Raw genomic sequence first — 22,970 nt, 5'->3', positions numbered from 1 at the left:
ACCCTTGATAGGTGAAAAATGACAAATTAAAATGGGAACAAAAGAATCGCCATATATTAACTCACTACTCGCCAATATCTCTTACTTTTGCAATTTCATAGTACTAGTTTAGGTTAGACGTATGAATCCTCTATATCCATTCCTTCTATTAGGGCCTATTTCATTCCACTAATAAACAATTAGAAACTACTCGCGTCACTTTCATTCATAATTTGAGAACCATAAGGGCATATGGCTTGGAGATGCAATATAAAGTACGTAAAATATAACAACAATAAATGTGGTTAGGGCACCGCTATTGGTCCAGTTAAACGACATTAAAATTTGAACTACTAAGCAAGTGAAATACAAAAGAAAGCTTTGTGCCTCGTTTTTAATTACCTGATCTCTCTTTTTCCTCTCTATCAATTCAAAATTGTTGTAAATTCAAATATTAAGTTCCATATCTAATATTTTATTCCTCGAGTCCAAATTAGTTGGGGTGTGCTACATGAATCCTCTATATCCATTCTGATCAATTCAGGTTTATTTTTAAAAAATATGCACGAGGATGTTGAGATAAACGTGTGGGCATACCAGGAGAGAGATGGTCTGAAATGAAGGTATTCGGGACAAGGTGGGAATGGCCTCCGTGGTGGTTAAGATGCGGGAAACGAGGCTGAAATGGTTCAAGTATGTGAAGAGAAGATGCACAGAGCCCCCAATGAAGAGGAGTAAGAGGTTGTCATTGGCGGGGCGAAAGAGAGGTAGAGGTAGGCCGAAGAAGTATTGGGGAGAGGTGATTAGGCAGGACATGGCACATCTTCAGCTTACCAAGGACATGACCCTTGATAGAAGGGTATGGAGGTCGGAAATTAAGGTTGAAGATTAGTAGGTAGTCGAGTATATTTCCTTTCCATACCAGTAGTTCTGTTACTATTCTCGTATTTCCTTTTTTCTTAGATTTCTAATACTACCTAATGTTGCTTCTTCGGTTTTATTATTGTCTTATTGTTGTTACTGCTTCCTTTTCTTCTTTATTACTGTATTTCTTTTTCTGTAATGATGTGATTATGCTTGCTTTAGCCGAGGGTCTATCGGAAACAACACAACTTCTTTACATGCACAAAATAGGAGTAAGGTATGCGTACACACTACCCGCCTGAGACTACACTTATAGGATTACATTGGGTATGTTGTTCTTGTTGTATGCATATGAAATAGGTATTACAAGTACTCCTTTCATGTTACATTACAAGAGTAGAGAAATGTCAAGAAAGCCTAATTAATGCTTTTCTTTATCAGATCAGTTAATCAATGAACTACCTCATCTCGAACTAGTTGGAGTCCTACATATCCATTCAGTTTAATTCGAGCTTATTTCTTCCCAATACCGGTTATTAATCTATACTTTTAGCCAGCAGATCAAGAATTTTAAGTTTAATGAGTTCTAAATTAATAATTTTAATATATTAAATGTACTTTTTCAGACAAGTACTGGGTTTGGACCAAAGCTAATGGGTTAAAGGCAATTAAAGGGCTTTACCCAAATTTCACGAGCCCTATGGCTAGGGTTATAGTAACTATACTCAAAACATATGGCCATATGACGAATGCATATGTGTTGCTATCCAATAGAGAGAGAGAAAATGATAAGCGGAAACGTACACAGAGAGAGAGTGAAAAAACGAACCTGTAAATAGAAGAATGAGAGGAACTGAGCGATTAGTTTATATAATGGAGAGAAGACATGCAGAGACGATAGCACGCTGCCCGTTGGTTGTGTGTGTGCGCGAAAGAGATGTCGAGAGAGGAGAAAAATTGTGAGGGATCGGGGGCTTTGAAAGTAGATTGATTTCAAGTGTTCAAAGGATCGGGGAGTCGTTTGGTTTAATTTTATTGAGATTACTACACCCTAAAATCATTTAGCACAAGCTTATAACCAAAATAAGTCATTTTTTAAGCCCTTACACGGATTGACCGTATTGTATATAAATTAAAAATTAGGTAATTTCCTCAATTTTTCTTCTTTTAACTCGGTCGATTTTTTATTGTTAGTTGACATTCTATCTCAATGAATACTAATTTATTTAATATTTGTGTTTAAATAATAAAATAAAAGTATAAGTTCCTAAAGATGATCATATATGTTAATAGTATATAATAGCTCAATAAATAAATAAATTAAATAATATTCAAAAGACTAGTATAGTAGTTCTCCTTCTTACTTGCTTTATTGTCAAAAAAAGTCATAGGAGTAGCGTTTGATTAAAAGGTAAAAAGATCGTTCAATTTTACCTGAGGATTTAGGTACGTGCATTACTTATTATAAAATTTATGTCGAGATAGTTTACCAACAATTAAAATTTTTTTACTCATCTTTTACTCATTTTTCGATACTGCTAAAGTTATAGCCTTATTCTATTGATACCTTAGTAATCACATAGGCATCCGAACTAGATTATTATTAATTTTTTTGCTCGATTGTTATTTTATTTTACTTATGATTTTTTTCTAAAATAATTCATTTTCCTATTCTCTTATTTCTTTATACAGAATATATATTGATCAACTTTTTTACCATTGAAAATAATTTTACATTTAAAAATAATTATCATATAATTATTTCTTAATATTTAGACAATCTAGTGGACAAAATATTTGAGTATACTTCAAATTCTAAGTCCTTATTGTTCCTCAATACGAATTATCATTAATTTTTCCTTTTTTCTTTAATCAAAAGTTTGACTTAGGTGTACAATTTTTTACATGCCCTCTTAAATATTAGCCATAAAATTGTTGGATCAATTAGTTACTTTAGTTTCAGTAAAAACACACGTTAATTTACTCTTTTCTCATGAAAAGTAACATAAAAGAATTATAATTATGTAACATATATAGTTCAAATAAGAACAAGATTTAAGTACGGTACAATTTTAATTGACTTTAAAGTCCTAAATTTTAAGATTTTCTATCTAGTTCAAATGGGAAAAGATTTAATAACCAATATTTTTGTCAATTTCAAAGTATTAAATATTACACCAAGAGTTACCACTATCGAGGAAAATTTTTTTCACAATCATACACTTATTATTATTTTTTATTCTTTGTGAGAATTGTAATATAAAAATTAATAATGCAATGATTGTGAATGTATAATGTTGGGATAAGTAATGCATGAAATATTAATTTAGGGATTAGTAATGCAAGAAATATTATGTTAACGAGAAATATAATAATACTTAATGTTATGCTAACAAAAAGTTTAGTTAATGTGATAATCTGATATGTCATTTTGAGTTTTAGCCTTCATTTATGTGTTCTGAGATCTCGAATAGTTCCATTTAAATTTTCTTAATTTACGTGCACAGTGGATCCATATCGTGATTTGGAACTTGGATGTATGCCAGGAATCGAATTCGGAAGTCCCTAATTTGATTTAACATGATTTGTTGAAAACTAGTAATTTGAAGGTTTAAAGAATTCCTAAGTTTGATCGTAGGTTGACTTTGTTGTTACCGGATTTGGATTTCGGTTTCAGAACTCGGTACACTATTTATGACTTAACTGTAAAATTTGATGCAAAACGGAGTTGATTTGACGTGATCCGGACGTCCAGTTGTAAATTCGCATGTTCTTGAGTTTCTTTGGAAATATCATTCATTCTGGTATCTGATTCGTAGTTCTAAGTGTTATTTTGGATTTTTGATCGTGCGAGCAAGTTCATATGATATTATTATACTTGTGTGCATGTTTGGTTTGGAGCTCGAGGAGCTCGGGTGAGTTTCGGATAGGCTACAGATTGATTTTGAACTTAGAAGGTTGATGGTTTTCACTGTTGTTGAAGTGGTGTGTTGTTCTTCGTGATCACGAAGCCACTCCCGCGATCGCGAAGGGTAACTTGGGTTGGGGTGGTTTTTATTCTACTCGAACGCAGAGAAGCGGCTGCGAACGCGAAGCATCGGAGGGATTAACCTTCGCGAACGCGACCCTTCACTCGCGAATCGGGGTGCTTATCGGGCAGATTGGGCCTATATTTAGACTAACGGTTTGGCTTATCGATTATCGGTTTATAAATGTAGTAATCAGCTAGCCAACCAATAAGACATTGGGCGAATTGATATCGGAATAGCAATTATCGGGCGGTTTATCGGATTATCCATTAAGAATTATTTTTGAAGTAAAGCATCACATCTGCTTTATCTTTGCAGTGATTCTGAAAATAATGGCCAATAAAAAGAATTCTCCTTTGAATTTTATTTTAATGAGCATAAAAACAGGCAAGGACCTTTATAGCCATAATTCTTCCCCGGATGAAGTAAATGAAACCCTTTGTATTAAAAATTGAACTAACTGAGTAAGATTAAAAAATTAAAATTAAACCCCAATAATGGCGCTCTTCAAAGGCGAAATTAGTAAAGCTAAATTTTCTTGACTTTGCTTTGTCTTTGCAAACCAAATTCATTCAAAGCTAGAGTGGGTGTAGTATTTGGGCAACGAGATTATCTTAACTGTTACATGCTTTAATTTCCTTCAATAACGTAATTTGTTACTTATCATTAGTTATTCTTGTATTGAAATGTTCGACCCTTCCATGACTCAGTGATTAATTGCTACTTGCTTTAGTTGTTTTACCTGTACTTTTTAATTGTCACGCACTTGACTTGTCTCGTTGCTATTGTATTATTTGTAGCATTCCTTTCATTTGTACATGGTTCCTTTATTGCGTTACTTTCATATTATTTAATCGAAGATATTCTTGTGAATTGAACTGTTGGATTGATTGAATTTATTGAATTTATTTATAGATCGGGTTGTATGCCGCAACGGTTAATAAGGGAGAATTTTGATATTGATATGGTGGGATCGGGTTGTGCGTTACAACGGTTGTGTATGTAATACTTGATATTGATAAATTACGATGTGGTGAAATAATGGAGGATTATGAAATTGATTCTGATGATATGGTGGGATCGGGTTGCGCCCTGCAATGGATTTTATATGTGATTCTTGATATTGATATGGTGAAATAAGGGAGATTTTTGTCTGTACGGAGGGATCGGGTTACATGCCGCAACAGATTGTGTGTGTTGTATTCATTGTTGTTATTGTGTTGATTTCCAGTGTTGTTACATGAAATTATGAGATCGGTTATTCCGGGTTCTCTGATTACAAGAATTGAGTTCAATTTTTATACAGATCATTTATTTTTTGCCCAAATCATATTATTATTATTATTATTATTATTATTATTATTATTATTATTATTATTATTATTATTATTATTATTATTATTATTATTATTATTATTATTATTATTATATATTATATAATTTCTATAAATAATTAGAATAAAAAAAACCTCGTCACTATTTTGTCGAGGTTAGGCTCAACACTTACAGAGTACATAAGGTCGGTTGTACTCATGCTATACTCTGCACTTGTGCAGATTTTGGAGTTGGTCCTAGCGACGGTCAATAGATTGCTCAGATCCAGTGTTTGACGGAGACTTGAGATACAACTGCACAACATTCGCAGCCCTGAAATCCCCATTCTACATTACTTTAGCTATTTATTTCGATTCAGACAGTTATGCTTTTATTTAGACTATTATTTGTAGTACTCTAGTCGCTCGTGTACCTATGATACCAGTTCTGGGATTTGTATCAGAATATCGCCATGTATGAGATTTATCTTCTTTATTTCAATTTATTTAGCTTATTGGTCTTCATTTGATTTGAATTGTTAAAAATGGTTAATAACTACATCTAACGTTGGCTTGCCTGGCAAGTGAAATATTAGGTGCCATCACAATCCCGAGGGTGGGAATTTCGGGTCGTGACAAGTTGGTATCAAAGCACTAGGTTGCCTAGGTCTCAGGAGTCATGAAAAAGCTTAGTAGAGTCTGGGGGATCGGTACAAAGACATCTGTACTTATCTTCCAGAGGCTATGGAGTTTAGGAAAAATTTCACTTATTTCCTTCTCTATCGTGCGATTTTATTCTATCATTGATGATTCAACCATTCTATTCTTGTTCTATTGCAGATGGCGAGAACACACCCAACATCTGCAGCCGGACAGGAGCCGGATCCCCCTATGACTGCTACTACCAGGGCCAGAGGCCGAGGCTGTCACGACCCAAAACCTAACATGTCGTGATGGCGCATGTCGATGGTACTAGGCAAGCCGACGTTCCCAAAATACTCCAATAATTCAATAGAAAAAGTAGTTTAAAACCTTTTCATATCAGAATTTTTTCATAAAAAACAAAGTTGAACTCAATATAGAATCAAAATGCGGAAACTAGCCCCAAACATCGGGGTGTCACTAAGTCATGAGCATCTAGATAATCAAACTAATACAACCAGTGTCTAAGTATAAATACAAGACAGAAAGAAATATAGAAGGAGAGACAAGGTCATGCGGATGCCGGCAGCTACCTCGTAGTCTTCGGTACTCGATCCGCCCGAACTTAATGACCTCCGTGATCAAACACACCTCGATATGCACATGAAGTGCAGGGTGTAGCATGAGTACAACCAACTCAGCAAGTAACAGAAATAAATAAGGAATTGAGAAGCAGTGGCGAGCTATATAATACAGTTCATTTTTAATAATTCCAGCAAGGATTAGACATACTTTCAAATTCGACAGTTTAAGTCAAATCAGTTTTATATAGTTAAAATGCAGGTACTCCAGATATAGAAACTTTCAGAAATTTCACAACAAAGACAGATAGAAAGCATCAACAATTGAAAAGCAAGTACATCCTCCCAGAGCAACAGTCACTCAAACCCTCAACAACTCGGCACTCAACTCTCAACCCTCAATGCACATGCTCAATAGGTACATGCGCTCACTGGGGGTGTTCAAACTCATGAGGGGCTCCTACAGCCCAAGCGCTATAATCTGTACGGACAACTCACATGCCATAGTATAAATATCTAGACCCGCACGGACAACTCACGTGCCCTAGTATAAATATAAGGATCCGTACGGACAACTCACATGGCATAGAATAATACCTCACAACCAGGCCTTCGGCCTTACTCAGTCATGAACCTTTCTAGTCTCATAGCTCTCAATAAAGAAAGGGAAAACATCCCAAATCAAAGTGTTACAGTATATCATCAGGGAAAAATAACAGAGACTGGGTAAACATGTACAAGAATCACTATGACTGAATATAACTACCATGAGCAGGAATATAGCCTAAGCATGATCTCTAACATGAAAGGCAATCAAGTTTCTAGTAGACAGGAATGCATATAAATACAAATAAAGGCTATTAGACTTCATAGTCTCCCGGGACAGACTAAGTCTCAATCCCTCACGGCGTACACCCACACGCTTATCACCTAGCATGGGTGCCACCTTCAAACAGTCACATTATACCAACTCCGGGTTTCATACCCTCGAGACCAGATTTAAAACTGTTATTACCTCAACTACGTAGAACTCCTACTCCGAAATGCCCTTTCCTCTCGAATCGACCTCCAAATGACTCGAATCTGGCCACAAGCAATAAAATACGATCCATATGAGCTAAAGGAATGAACCCCACAAGGAAAATATCAATTTATAGGCCAAATCCCAAAATTCACTCAAACCCGGCCCCTGGGCCCATGTCTCGAAATCCAACAAAAGTCACAAAACCCGAAAGCCCATTTACTCACGAGTCTACCCCATACTAAGTTTATCAAAATCTGATATCATTTGGTCCCTCAAATCCCCAAATTACTCTCTCCAAAATTCCAAGCCCTAACCCCTTATTTCACTTCAAAAATCCTACTAATTAGGTGGGAAAGTTAACGAGAAAACACCATAGCTAATGATAATAGATCTTAAGCAACTTACCTCAGTGAATATCCTTGAATCCCCTTCAAAAATCACCCCAAAAGCTCCAAAGTCCGAATTGAAAATGGTGGAAATGAGCAAAAATCCCGAAGTCCCCTATCTATAGGTTCTGCCCAGGTTTTCGCACATGCGGCTCAAAAATTCGCACCTGTGGAGCCGCTTTTGCGCACAAATCTATGCATCTGCGGACAATCACTTAAGTGCCCATCTCCGCGCCTGCGCCCCCTATCCGCTTCTGCGACCTCGCAGGTGCGGAAAAGACCTCGCACCTGCGGCCACTGCCAGTCCTCCTCACTTCTGCATCTGCGACTCAGCCTCGCATCTACGGGCTCGCAGATGCGACCAATCTTACACACCTACTGTTCCAGCCCAGGTCCTCTATGTCCGCATCTGCGGCTCACTAAGCACACCTGCGGCTCCCCCTCCGCAGGTGCGAAAATACCAGTAGCAGCAGCTTCAACTGCATTTTTTCAACTTCAAACAATCTGTTAACCACCCGGAATCACTCCGAGCCCCTCGGGACCTCAACCAACCATACCAATAGATCATATAACAACATACAAACTTAGTCGAGCCTTCGAATCACTCAAAATAATATCAAAATACCAAATTACCCTCGAATTCAAGCCTAAGAACTTCTAAACTTCCGAATTCCACAAACAATGCCGAAACCTAACAAACCACGTCCAAATGACCTCAAATTTTATAAACACGTCACAAATGACACCAAGAACCTACTCTAACTTTCGGAAATCCATTCCAAATCCGATATCAAATTTTTCACTACCGACCGAAATCGCCAAATTTCTAACTTTTACCAATTCAAGCCTAATTCCATTACGAACCTCCAAATCACATTCTGGACGTACTCCTAAGTCCAAAATCACCTAACGGAACCATAAAAATTCAAATCCGAGATCGTTTACACATAAGTCAACATCCGATTGACTTTTCCATCTTAAGTTTTTACTTTAGAGACTAAGTGTCTCAATCCACTTCAAAACTACTCCGGACCCGAACCAACTAACCCGTTATATCATAATATAGCTGAAAAGTACAAAAGGAAGCAAAAATAGGGAAAATGGGGCTATAACTCTCGAAACGACCGTCCAGTTCGTTACAGAGGTAGAGGTAGAGCTCAGCCTAGAGCTCGAGCAGCAGCACCTGCAGTGGAGCCTCAAATTGATCATGAGGAGGAGGTCCCAGCTCAGACCGTTCCCGTCGGACTAGCTCAGGTCCCAGAGGGATTCATATCCACTTTAGTGCTTCAGGACGCCCTTGTATGTTTGGTGGGCCTTATGGAGAGCGTGGCCTAGGCTGGTGCATTCCCGGTGGCACCAACCGTCTCTCGGGATGAGGGAGGAGCATAGACTTCTGCTACTCACACCCCGGAGTAGGCGGCTCCCTTGTATCAGACTCCAACAGCCCAACCACTTGGGGTGGTTTAGTCAGTTGTTGCGGCACAAGCCGGTGATAGGCCCGCTATATCTTCTGAGGCCTTGTTGAGGTTGTATAAGTTCACCAAGCTCTTTCCTGTTTATTTCATTGGTTCATCTTATGAGGACCCATAGATTAACTGGATTGTTGTCACGTGATGTTGCACAATATGAATATAATTGAGACCAATGAGGCCGACTTTGTAGTGTTTCAGATGACTAGTTCTGCCAAGAGATAGTGGAGAGATTATATGTTGACTAGACTAGTTGGTTTGCTTACGCTTACCTGGGATCAGTTTTCACAACAATTTATAGAGAAGTTCATTCCTGTCACTATAAGAGAGGATTACCATAGGCAGTTCGAACGTCTTCAACAAGGAAGTATGAATGTTACCCAATATGAGACTCGATTTGTGCACCTAGCCCGCCATGCCATTGTTTTACTCCATATTGAGAGGGAGAGAGTGAGGAGATTCATTGATGGGCGCACTTTCAGTATCAGGTTATAGATGGCCTAGGAGACTGGAGATGATATCTCTTTCCAGAGGGCCGTAGATATTGATAGACGGATCGAGATGGTTCGTGGTCAAGAGAGGGGACCGGTGTCTGATAAGAGGCCTCGTCATTTCGGTAGTTTCAGTGGTGCCTCATCTGGAGGTAGGGGTACGTTTTGTAGAGGCCATCCTCCTAGGCCATTTCAGTCAGCGCTTCAAGCGTCCCTCAGTGCTGCAGGTAGTCGTGGTCCTTATGTATCTCGTCCTCGGCAGCCAGCCTTCGGTGCACCATCAGCTCCTATTAGTGCACCTCCGATCCAGATCTATCATCGTGGTTATCCGGGTCGTTCGGGTCAGCTTCAGCATCCACCGTAGCAGGATGGGTGTTTTGAGCATCCACCATGCCATTGTTTTACTCCATATTGAGAGGGAGAGAGTGAGGAGATTCATTGATGGGCGCACTTTCAGTATCAGGTTATAGATGGCCAAGGAGACTGGAGATGATATCTCTTTCGAGAGGGCCGTAGATATTTCTAGACGGATCGTGGTCAAGAGAGGGGACCGGTGTCTGATAAGAGGCCTCGTCATTCCGGTAGTTTTAGTGGTGCCTCATCTGGAGGTAGGGGTACTTTTTGTAGAGGTCATCCTCCTAGGCCATTTCAATCAGCGCTTCAAGCGTCCCTCAGTGCTACAGGTAGTCGTGGTCCTTATGTATATCGTCCTGGGCAGCCAACCTTCGGTGCACCATCAGCTCCTATTAGTGCGCCTCCGATCCAGATCTATCATCGTGGTTATCCGGGCCGTTCGGGTCAGCTTCGGCTTCAGCATCCACTGTCGCAGGATGGGTGTTTTGAGTATAGAGGTACTGGTCACATCATGAGGTTCTGACTGTGATTGTTGAGCAACATGCCATATCATAGTTCTCGTGCCATGGTCCCAACACCAATTGTTCCATCGCTCGCTCAGCTAGCTTGAGGCAGGGGTAAGGCAGCTAGAGGTAGGGGTCAAGTAGTTAGAGGTGGAGGTCAGGCCATTAGAAGTGAAGGCTATCCAGTTAGAGGCCATCCGAGAGATGAAGGTCAGGGTGGTGGGGCCCAACCCCGATTTTATGCATTCTTAGCTAGACCTAAGGCCGAGTCATATGACGTCGTCATCACAGGTATTGTTCCAGTTTTCCATATAGATGCTTCAGTTCTATTTGATCTGGGATTTACTTACTCCTATGTGTCATCCAATTTTGCTTCATATCTAGTTGTGCCTCGTGATTCTTTGAGTGCTCATGTGTATGTGTCCACGCTTGTGGGAGATTCTATTGTTGTAGATCGTGTCTATCACTCGTGTGTGATTACTATTGGGAGTCTTGAGACTAGTGTAGATCTTTTACTTCTTGATATGGTAGACTTTGATGTTATTTTGGGCATGGATTGGCTGTGACCTTATCATGCTATATTGGATTGTCACGCCAAGACAATGACCTTCGCCATGCGGGGGTTGCATCGATTAGAGTGGAGAGGGACTCGTGGCCTTTCTACCATTAGGGTTATTTCTTATGTCAAGGCTCGACGTATTGTCGAGAAAGGATGTGTATCCTATTTGGCCTATATTTGCGATTCTTGTTTGGAGGTTTCTTCCATGGATTCGGTACAAGTTGTGCGTGAGTTTCCAGAGGTGTCTCCTGCAGATCTGTCGGGGATGCCACCCGACAAAGATATTGACTTTTGTATTTGGCTCTGGGCACTCAGCCCATTTTTATTCCATCATATCGTATGGCCCCGCTTGAGTTGAAGGAATTGAAGGTGCAATTGTAAGATTTTCTTGATAAGGGATTCATTAGACCTAGTTTCTCGCCTTGGGGTGCGCACGTGTTATTTGTGAAGAAGAAAGATAGTTTGATGAGGATGTGTATAGACTGTCGGCAGTTGACCAAAGTCACTATCAAGAATAAGTATCTGTTGCCGAGGATTGATGACTTATTTGATCGGCTTCAGGGTGCCAAGGTATTTTCAAAGATCAATTTGAGGTCTGGCTACCATCAGTTGAAGATTAGGGCATCAGATGTCCCTAAGACAGCTTTTCGGACTTGGTATGGGCATTATGAGTTCCTAGTAATGTCATTTGGGTTAACAAATGCCCCAACAACATTTATGGATTTTATGAACCGGGTATTTAAGCCCTATTTGGATTCTTTTGTGATTGTATTCATTGATGATATCTTGATCTACCCCCGTAGTCGAGAGAAACATGAGTGGCATCTTCGGATTGTACTTCAGACTCTAAGAGATAGTCAGTTATATGCCAAGTTTTTAAAGTGTGAGTTTTGGTTAGACTCGGTCGCCTTTTTGGGGTATGTTGTATCGGTCGAGGGCATTAAAGTGGATCCTAAAAAGATTGAGGCAGTTCAGAACTGACCTAAACCTATTTCATCTATGGAGATTCGGAGTTTCCTAGGTTTGGCGGGTTATTATCGCCGGTTCGTGGAGGGGTTTTCATCCATAGCAGTCCCATTGACTAGATTGACCTAGAAGGGTGCTCCATTCAAGTGGTCCGATGAGTGTGAGTTGCGCTTTCAGAAGCTCAAGACTGCTTTGAATATGGTGCTAGTGTTGGTGTTGCCCACATGTTCAGGATCTTACACGGTGTATTGTGATGCATCTCGTATTGGGCTCGGTGCAGTATTGATGCAGGATGGTAGGGTGATTACATACGCACCACGACAATTGAAGGTTCATGAGAAGAATTACCTTGTTCATGACCTAGAGTTGGCAGCCATTGTTTATGTACTAAAGATTTGGAGGCATTACCTCTACGGTGTGTCATATGAGGTGTGCACGGATCATTAGAGTCTACAGTATTTGTTCAAGTAAAAGGATCTCAACTTGAGGCAAATGAGGTGGTTGGAGCTATTGAAAGATTGTGATATCACCATTATGTATCATCCCGGGAAGGCCAGTGTGGTGGCCGATGCCTTGAGTAGGAAGGATATGAGTATGGGTAGCCTTGCGTATATTCCAGATGGGGAGAGGCCGCTAGCATCAGATGTTCAGGCTTTGGCCAATCAGTTCGTGAGGTTAGATGTTTCGGAGCCTAGTCGTGTTCTATCTTACACGGTCTCTCGGTCTTCTTTGTATGAGCGCATCAGAGAGCGTCAGTATGAAGACCCCCATTTGCTTGTCCTTACGGATACAGTGTGGCACGGTGGTGCCAAGCAGGTTACTGTTGGAGATGATGGGGTGTTGCGGATACAGGGTCGAATTTGTGTGCCCAATGTGGATGTGCTTCGTGAGTTGATTCCTGAGGAGGCCCATAGTTGCAGTATTCCATTTATACAGGTTCCGCCAAGATGTACTAGGACTTGCGGTAGTATTATTTGTGGAGGAGAATGAAGAAAGATATAGTTGCATATGTAGATCGATGACTGAATTGTCAGCAAGTAAAGTACGAGCATCAGAGGCCTGGTGGTTTGCTTCAGAGGCTGAAGATTCCTAAGTGGAAGTGGGAGCGTATTACCATGGATTTTGTTGTTGGGCTCCAAAAGACTTAGAAGAAGTTCGACACAGTATGGGTTATTGTGGACAGGTTGACCAAGTCGGCACATTTTATTCCAATAGCAGTTACCTATTCTTCATAGCAGTTTGTTGAGATATACATCCACGAGATCGCCTGTCTTCACGGTGTGCCCGTGTTCATCATTTCTGATCGAGGTACACAGCTCACCTCGCACTTCTGGAGGGCCGTGCAGTGAAATCTTAGCACACAGGTTGAGTTGAGTTCAACATTTCAACCCCAGACGGATGGACAGTCAGAGTGCACCATTCAGATATTGGAGAATATGCTTCGCGCTTGCGTTATGGACTTGGGGGTTTCATGGGATCAATTCTTGCCACTTGCGGAGTTTTCCTACAACAACAGCTGCTAGTTAAGTATTAAGATGGATCTCTATGAGGCATTGCACTGGAGGCTGTGTCGTTCGCCAGTTTGTTGGTTCAAGCCGGGAGAGGCTCGGTTGTTGGGTACCGATTTGGTTCAGGATGCCTTGGAAAAGGTCAAGATGATTCGGGATCGACTTCGCACCGCTCAATCTAGGCAAAAGAGTTATGCCTATCGGAGAGTTTGTGATGTTGCATTCATTATTGGAGAGAGGGTATTGCTCCGGGTTTCACCCATGAAGGGTTTGATGAGGTTTGGAAAGAAGGGCAAGTTGAGCCTTAGGTATATTAGACCCTTTGCGTTTCTTGAAAGAGTGGGTGAGGTGGCCTATAGGCTTGCATTTCCACCTAGTTTATTACCACTCCACCCAGTGTTTCATGTGTCTATGCTTCGAAAGTATCACGGTGATCCGTCCCATGTGTTAGATTTCAGCTCAGTCCAATTGGACAAGGATTTGACTTCTGAGGAGGAGTTGTTGGCCATTCTGGCCCGGCAGGTCCGCAAGTTGAGGTTTAAGAGTTATCCTTCAATTAGAGTGCAGTGGAGAGGTCAGCCGATCGAGGCAACCACGTGAAAGTCTGGGTCCGACATGCGGAGTACATATCCACACCTTTTCACCAGTTCAGGTACCTTTCTATGTTCGTTTGAGGACGAACGTTTGTTTTAGAGGTGGAGAATGTGATGACCCGATAGGTCATTTTGAGTTTTAGCCTTCATTTCTGTGTTTTGAGACATCGAATAGCTCCGCTTAGCCTTCCTCAATTTGCATGCGAAGTCTGTGTCTTTTCCGAAAATTTTTTTATGTGAAATTATTTTAAGAAAATGTGAAATTTAGCCTTAAAATGATTTAGGTTGACAATGATCAGTATTTAGTGTTAACAAACCTGGATTAGGGTTTTGACGGTCCTGATGGGTCCGTATTGTGATTTGGGACTTAGGCGTATGCCCGAAATCGAATTCGAAAGTCCTTAGCTTGATTTAACGTGATTTGTTGAAAACTAGTAACTTGAAGGTTTAAAGAATTCTTAAGTTTGACCATACGTTGATTTTGTTGCTATCAGGTTCAGATTTAGGTTTATGAACTTAGGATAGGTTCATTAACTATTTATGACTTGTCTGCAAAATTTGATGCAAAACAGAGTTGATTTGACGTGATTGGGACGCCAAGTTGTAAATTCGCATGTTCTTGAGTTTCTTTAAAAATATCATTTATTTTGATATTCGATTCATAGTTCTAGGTATTATTTTGGTATTTTGATTGCGCAAGTAAGTTCGTGTGGTGTTATTAAACTTGTGTGCATGTTTGGTTTGGAGCCCGAGGGGTTCAGGTGAGTTTCGGATAGGCTACATATTGATTTTGAACTTAGAAGGTTGCTGGTTTTCACTGTTGCTGAAGTCTGGTGTATTGTTCTTCGTGATCAAGAAGTCACCCCCACGATCATGAAGGGTAACTTGGGCCGGGGTGGTTTTTCTTCTATGCGAACATGAAGCATCATAGGGATTAACCTTCGCGAACGCGCCCCTTCACTCGTGAACGCGATGGGTAAGGGATTCTGGGGGAGGCAGGGGTTTGTTCTACACGAATGCGAGCCCAGGCTCGCGAACGCGATGGCCAGGAGGAACAGATCATCGCGAACACGCGAAACCCCTCGCGAACGCTACTTGGGTTGCTGCACTTTGCGATCACATCAAGCCTTTCGCGAACGCGAAGAAGGCATGACACCTAGTGACTTAAATGTCCCAAAGACGGTATTTCCTTCATTTTTACCATCTTCACATTAGAGCTCGGCCTAGAGGCGATTTTGAAGAGAAATTTCATCCTCACTTCATAGGTTAGTATATTTTAACTCGTTTTCTTCCATTTCCATCAACACTTATTGATTTCTAACATTAATCTATGCTCTTTCATGGTAGAAAATTAGGGATATGGGTAGAATTATTTTTTTTTTATAAAATTTAGATTTAGACCTCAAATTGAGATCGAATTTCAAAAGTAATCACATAATTGGGTTCAGGGGTTAATGGGTAATTGGGTTTTTATCCGAATCTTGAGTTTTGACCAAGCGAGCCCGGGGTTGACTTTTGTTGACTTTTTGGGAAAGGTGTAAAGATCTTTTCTTTATCTATTGTAATTGATTTCTCTAGCATTGTTTGATGATATTAAATCGATTTTGGTTAGATTCGATTGGTTTGGAGGCAAATTTTAGAGAAAAGGCATCGGTTGAGCTTTGATTTGATTGTGGAGCGAGGTAAGTGTTGGGTCTAACATTAATTTGAGGAAATTAGAAACCCTTGTACTATATGTTATGTGAATTACGTGTGTAACGGTGTATATGCGAGGTGACGAGTGTATATACACCATTAAAATAATTGTTTCTGTGCTTTCTCTTATTTCATGAATTATCTTATTTCATGTCTTAACTATTACATGCTTTAATTGCCTTCAATGCCGAAATTTGTTACTTGTCATTAATTATTCTTGTATTGAAATGTTTGTCCCTTCTATGTGTCACGACCCAAAAATCAACATGTCGTGATGGCGCCTATCATGATACTAGGCAAGCCGACAACTCATACATACCGACACTTGCAAATTCAAAATATACTAAAACAGGTTTAAATAAGTGAAAATCTCATAAAACTGGATAGAAACATCACAACTCGATACAAAAGTTTCCCAAAATCAGGGTGTCACTGAGTACATGAGCATCTATACAAATACAAAGTCTGATAGATTGTTTAAGGAAAACAGAAATTGAATAAGTAAAACTGAGGGATAGGGGATGAGATTCAAGGTCGGCGGACGCTAGGGTAGCTACCTCGATAATCTACGAATGACTGGAAACTTTGAGATCAACAACTACCGTGTCTGGAAACACCTGGATCTGCACACGAAGTGTAGGGTATAACGTGAGTACGACTAACTCAGCAAGTAATAAGTCTAACTTTTGGGCTGAAAGTAGTGACGAGCTACACATGTATAGTTCAATTACAGAAATACAGTACAGAAATGTAGGTATGCTTTCAAGTTCAACAGTTAAAGCTCAAACATGTAAGATATGTCAAGTGTAACTGAAAAGAGAAATGATACATATCAATATCTACATGTCAGTTACGTAGGCCAACTGTAATGCAAAACAATGATGAAATCATATGCATACTCCTAGAGTATCAATCACTCAGTCCTCCCATTCACGCCATCCTCACAGTCACTCATTCCTCAAAGTCACTCAATCCTCCCAATCGCTCGGCACTCACACTCGCACTCAGTAAGTACATGCGCTCACTATGGGTGTGCAGACTCCGGAGGGGAAGATCCAGCCCAAGTACTATAATAAGCCAATCATGGCATGAATCAATAAAACATGTTGCGACACGCATCCCGATCCCATAAACATCCTCACAATCAGGCCCTCAGCCTCGCTCAGTCATCAATCTGTGCAGTCTCTCGGGCTCACAAGAATCATAATAATCAGCCCAAACAATGATGATATGATGTATCAATAAATGACAACAAATACTAAGATATGATATGCAAATAATTGTTGTGTCTGAGTACATAATTGCAAATTAAGCAAATAATTCAACACGTAGCACGACCTCTGTGGGTCCCAACAGTACCAACATGTAGTCTAAGTATGATTTCTAACATGATTTGCAGCTCAATTTCTCTAACACATGGAGAATATATAGATAACGACAAGATTATTCAACTGTACAGTTCCACGGAATCGACCAAGTCGCAATTACTACGGTGCACTCCCATACGCCCGTCACCTAGCATGTGCGTCACCTCAACACCAATCACATATCACGTAATTCGGGGTTTCATTCCCTCAAAACCAAGTTTAGAAGTGTTACTTACCTTAAATAGTGCAAATCTCTACTCCAATAAACTCTTGCCTCGCGAATCGACCTCTGAATGCCTCGAATCTAGCCACAAATAATTCTCTACGATCAACACGAGATAAAGGAATCAATTCTATACGAAAATATTAAGTTCTTAATCAAAAGTCAAAAAGTCAACTCAAAAGTCAACCCCGGGCCCACGTCTCGTAATCCAATAAAAGTTACAAAATCCTGAAGCCCATTCAACCACCAATCCAACCATACCAAATTATCAAATTCCGACACCAATTCGTCACTCAAATCCCCAAATTTAACTCTCCAAATCCCCAGCCTCAAACTTCCAAACTTTCACCTCAAAAACACACATACTAGGTGGGAAATTCAGTGGGAAAATCATATTTTTGAATAAAAATAATCACAAGTGACTTACCTCAAGAAACCTTTCGAAATCCCTCACAAAAATTGCCTTAGTCCGAGCTTGAAATGTCCAAAATGATTGAAAATCACGAAACCTTCAATTTAATATTCTGTCCAAGGGTTCCGCTTCTGTAGTCCATTTATCTGCTTCTGCGGTTAAAAATCCGCACCTGCGGAATTCCACTGAACCCCCGACCTGCCACTTCTGCGACCAAAGGCCCGCATTTGCGACGTCGCGCCTGCTGCCCCGCGTTCGCATCTGCGCGCGCAGAGCCAATTTTAAATTTTTGCACCTGCGACCACCATTCCGTTTTTGCGGACTCGCATATGAGCTCCTCTCTCCGTGCTTGCGATATTCCCTTAGACAAACCAACCTCGCTTATGTGCCACTCTAGCCGCACCTGCGACAAATCCCCTCGCAGGTGCGATCAGATCAGAAGGTCCACAACTTCAGCATTGCTTCAAGTCCCATTTTTGATCCGTTAATCATCCGAAACCAATCCGAGGCCCCTGGGACCTCAACCAAACATACCAACAAGTCCTAAAATATGATACGAACTTAGTCGAGGCCTCAAATCACATCAAACAATATCAAAAACACGAATCGTGTCTCAATTCAAGCCTAACCAAAACTAAGAAATTTCACTTCTACAATCAATGCCGAAACCTATCAAATCCCGTCTGATTGACCTCAAACTTTGCACACAGTCATAAATTACACACAGACCTATTCCACATTCTGAAACCAAAATCTGTGTCCGGTAACCACAAAGTCAATTCTCGGTCAAACTTATCAATTTCCAAAACTTCAAAATTTTCAACTTTCGTCATTTCAAGCCTAAATCAACTACGAACCTCCAAATTACTATCCGGACACACTACTAAGTCCAAAATCACCCTACGGAGCTATCAGAACCGTCGAAACTCCATTTCAGAGTCGTTTACATATAAATCAATATCCGGTTAACCTTTTTAACTTAAGCTTCCAACCTTGAGACTAAGTGTCTCAACTCATTCCGAAACATCCCCGGAACCAAAACAACTACCCCGACAAGTCACATAATGAAAATCGAGCATAGAATAAGCAGTAAATGAGGGAACGAGACTAAACACTCAAAATAATAGGTCGAGTCATTACATCCTCCCCCTCTTAAATAAACGTTTGTGCTCGAACGGGTCTAGAAAGATACCTGGAGTCTCAAATAGGTGTGGATATCGGCTCTGCATCTCCCACTAGATCTCCCAAGTAGCCTCCTCAATTGGCTGACCTCCCCACTACACCTTCATTGAAGCTATGTTCTTTGATCTCAACTTTTGAACCTGCCGATCCAAAATGGCCACCGGCTCCACATCATAAGTCAAATCACCTTCCAACTAAATCGTGCTGAAGTTCAAAACATGAGACGGATCACCGACATACTTTTGGAGTATAGAAATATGAAACACTGGATGACCACACGACATACTAGGAGGAAAGGCAAGCTTGTAAGCCACCTCTTTAATCCTCTGAAGCACCTCAAACGGGCCAATGTACCGAGGGCTCAACTTTCCCTTCTTCCCGTACAAAGCCTCATATGGAGCCAACTGAATACTCGATTGGTAGTTGTTGTTGTAGGCAAACTCTACAAGCGGCAGAAACTGATCCCAAGAACCCCCAAAATTTATGACACAAACGCATAGAATATCTTCTAATATCTGAATATTGTGCTCGGATTGCCCGTCCGTCTAAGGGTGGAATGTTGTACTCAACTCAACCTGTGTGCCCAACTCTCGCTGCACGGTTCTCCAAAACTACGATGTAAACTACGTGCCCCGATCTGAAATGATGAACAATGGCAAACCGTGAAGGCGAACAATCTTGTGGATGTAGATCTCAGCCAACCGCTTCGAAGAATAAGTAGTCCCGACTGGAATAAAATGCGCGGGCTTGGTCAACCGATCCACACTCACCCAAATAGCATCAAACTTCCTCAAAGTCTGTGGGAGCCCAACTATAAAATCCATGGTGATACGCTTCCATTTTCACTCTGGAATCTCAAGCATCTGAAGTAATCCACCCGATATCTGATGCTCATACTTCACCTGCTGACAATTTAGGCACCTAGCTACAAACCCCACTATATCCTTCTTCATCCTCCTCCACCAATAGTGCTGCCTTAAGTCCTGGTACATCTTCGCGGCACCCGAATGAATGGAATACCGCGAACTGTGGGCCTTATCAAGAATCAACTCACGTAGCCCATCTATATTAGGCACACAAATCCAACCCTGCATCCTCAACACCCCATCATCCCCAATAGTAACATATTTGGCATCACCGTGCTCAACCGTGTCCTTAAGGACAAGCAAATGGGGATTATTATACTGGCGCTCTCTGATGCGATCATATAAGGAAGACCGAGAAACCACACAAGCTAGAGCCTGACTGGGCTCCGAAACATCTAATCTCATGAACTAGTTGGCCAGTGCCTGGACATTAATTGCAAGTGGCCTCTCACCAACAAGAATAAATGCAAGGCTTCCCATACTCACTGCCTTTCTACTCAAGGCATCTGCCACTACATTGCCCTTCCCGGGATGATATATAATGGTAATATCATATCTTTTTAGCAGCTCTAACCATCTCCGCTGCCTCAAATTTATATCCTTTTATTTGAACAAGTGTTGGAGACTCCGATGATCCGTAAATACCTCATAAGACATACCATAGAGATAATGCCTCCAAATCTTCAATGCACGAACGATGGTTGCCAACTCCAAATCATAGACATGGTAGTTCTTATCATGGGGCTTCAACTGATGTGAAGCATAAACAATCACCCTACCCTCCTGCATCAAGACACACCCAATACCAATCCGAGAAACATCATAATACACTGTATAAGATCCAGAAGTTGAAGGTAAAACTAGAACTGGAGTTGTGGTCAAGGCAGTCTTGAGCTTCTAAAAGCTCTCCTCACACTCATCCGACCACCTGAAAGGAGCACCCTTCTGGGTCAATTTGGTCAATGGCGTTGCAATAGATGAGAAACCCTCCACGAAATGATGATAATAACCGTCCAAGTCAAGAAAGATTCGAATCTCAGTAGCTAAGGACGGTTTGGGCCGACTCTGAACCGCACCTATCTTATTTGGATCCACCTTAATCCCCTCACTGGACACTACGTTCCCCAAGAACGCCACCGAACTAAGCCAAAACTCACACTTGGAGAACTTAGCATAAAGCTTCTCCTCCCTCAGCCGCTGTAATTAAGCCCTCAAATGATGTGCATGCTCATCCTAGCTACGTAAGTACACCAAGATATCATCAATGAATACTATGACAAACGAGTCAAGATATGGATGAAATACACTGTTCATGAGATGCATGAATGATGTTGGAACGTTGGTCAGCCCAAAAGACATCATAAGGAACTCATTGTGACCATAGCGGGTCCTGAATATTGTCTTTAGAATATTCGAGTCTCGAATTTTCAATTGGTGATACTGAGACCTTAAATCAATCTTAGAGGCCATCTCTAGCCACGAGCAATATCAACCACCTAATCGAACCTAGCATCAGATACACTCTCCCGAGTCCTTACAAAATACAACTAATAGTGGAGGCCATTAATGAACCTCATAACCCTCTTCCTCTCAGTGGAACCAACCAAACTGCGTGACGAGCCAACTCTGAAAATCTCATCTCATACTGGGTCACAGACATGCCCTCCTGACATAGTTGCTTGAAATATCTGTGCAGCTCCTCTCTGCAGGTCAGTGGCACAAACTTCTACAAGAAGAGAACGGAGAACTCATGCCATAAAGGTGGTGCAACACCGACTAGCCTGCTCCTCTCATAGGCCTCCCACCATCTGAAGGCAACCCCTGATAGATGAAAAGTAGTAAAGGAGACTCCATTAGTCTCCAAAATACCCGCCATGCGAAGAATCTGCTAGAATCTATCCAAGAAATCCTAAGCATCCTCTGACTCAGCTCTACTAAATGATGGAGGCCCGAGCCTCCCAAATCTCTCTAGCCTCTTTTGCTCCTCATCAGCCATAAATGGACCCACTTGGGCCTGAGAAACTGCAACCGGCTGGGCTGGTAATACCCCCGGTATCTGAAGTCCCTACATCACCTGCTCTGGAGTACGGGCGGCGGGAGTCTGAGTACCTCCCCCGGCCTGAGAAGTGGCTAGCATGGTCTGAACAGAAACCGCCCGATCAAGGGTAGTGCAAATAGTCTGTATCTTGGTCTGAGCCTCCCAAAGCTATGGAATCACAATGGGCACAGTTGGTGCCTGAGTTGGCCCCACTGGCTCGACCACATCCGGAACCTGCTCCTGAGCTGGAGAAACTGGTGGATCTGCAGGTGCTGCTCTAGTTGTTGTACGAGCTGCACCTCAGCCCCTACCGCGACCCCTACCGTGGCCCCCGACCTCTCATGGCCCTAGCTTGTGGTGCTGGTGGCTGTCCGTCCGGTCCGGTAGCATGTATCCTCACTAGCCTAGCTCGACCACTTATGAATGATGATGACTCAGCTCTACTAAATGATGGAGGCCCGAGCCTCCCAAATCTCTCTAGCCTCTTTTGCTCCTCATCAGCCATAAATGGACCCACTTGGGCCTGAGAAACTGCAACCGGCTGGGCTGGTAATACCCCCGGTATCTGAAGTCCCTACATCACCTGCTCTGGAGTACGGGCGGCGGGAGTCTGAGTACCTCCCCCGGCCTGAGAAGTGGCTAGCATGGTCTGAACAGAAACCGCCCGATCAAGGGTAGTGCAAATAGTCTGTATCTTGGTCTGAGCCTCCCAAAGCTATGGAATCACAATGGGCACAGTTGGTGCCTGAGTTGGCCCCACTGGCTCGACCACATCCGGAACCTGCTCCTGAGCTGGAGAAACTGGTGGATCTGCAGGTGCTGCTCTAGTTGTTGTACGAGCTGCACCTCAGCCCCTACCGCGACCCCAACCTCTCATGGCCCTAGCTTGTGGTACTGGTGGCTATCTGTCCTGTCCGGTAGCACGT

At 41.6% G+C, this 22,970-nt stretch overlaps 1 protein-coding gene across 6 annotated transcripts in view; it reads right to left on the bottom strand.

Moving 5' to 3' along the window:
• Window positions 1-1,896, bottom strand: part of LOC107826384 (pre-mRNA-processing protein 40C) — a 33,831-nt gene extending 31,935 nt beyond the window's left edge. For 3 of the 6 annotated variants that reach the window (XM_075226904.1, XM_075226903.1, XM_075226905.1), the window contains exon 1: window positions 1,673-1,895. The gene's annotated coding sequence lies outside the window, so the exon portion shown is untranslated. Of the gene's footprint in view, window positions 1-1,672 lie in introns of all 6 variants that reach the window. The other 3 variants (XM_075226907.1, XM_075226908.1, XM_075226906.1) reach the window with 2 other exon arrangements.
• Between the last annotated feature and the right edge of the window lie 21,074 nt (window positions 1,897-22,970).

Source organism: Nicotiana tabacum, chromosome 12 (assembly GCF_000715075.1).
Source record: "Nicotiana tabacum cultivar K326 chromosome 12, ASM71507v2, whole genome shotgun sequence".
Lineage (NCBI taxonomy): Eukaryota > Viridiplantae > Streptophyta > Magnoliopsida > Solanales > Solanaceae > Nicotiana > Nicotiana tabacum.
Note: the sequence above shows the minus strand (reverse complement) of the source record. Positions and strands in the feature narration are given on the sequence as shown.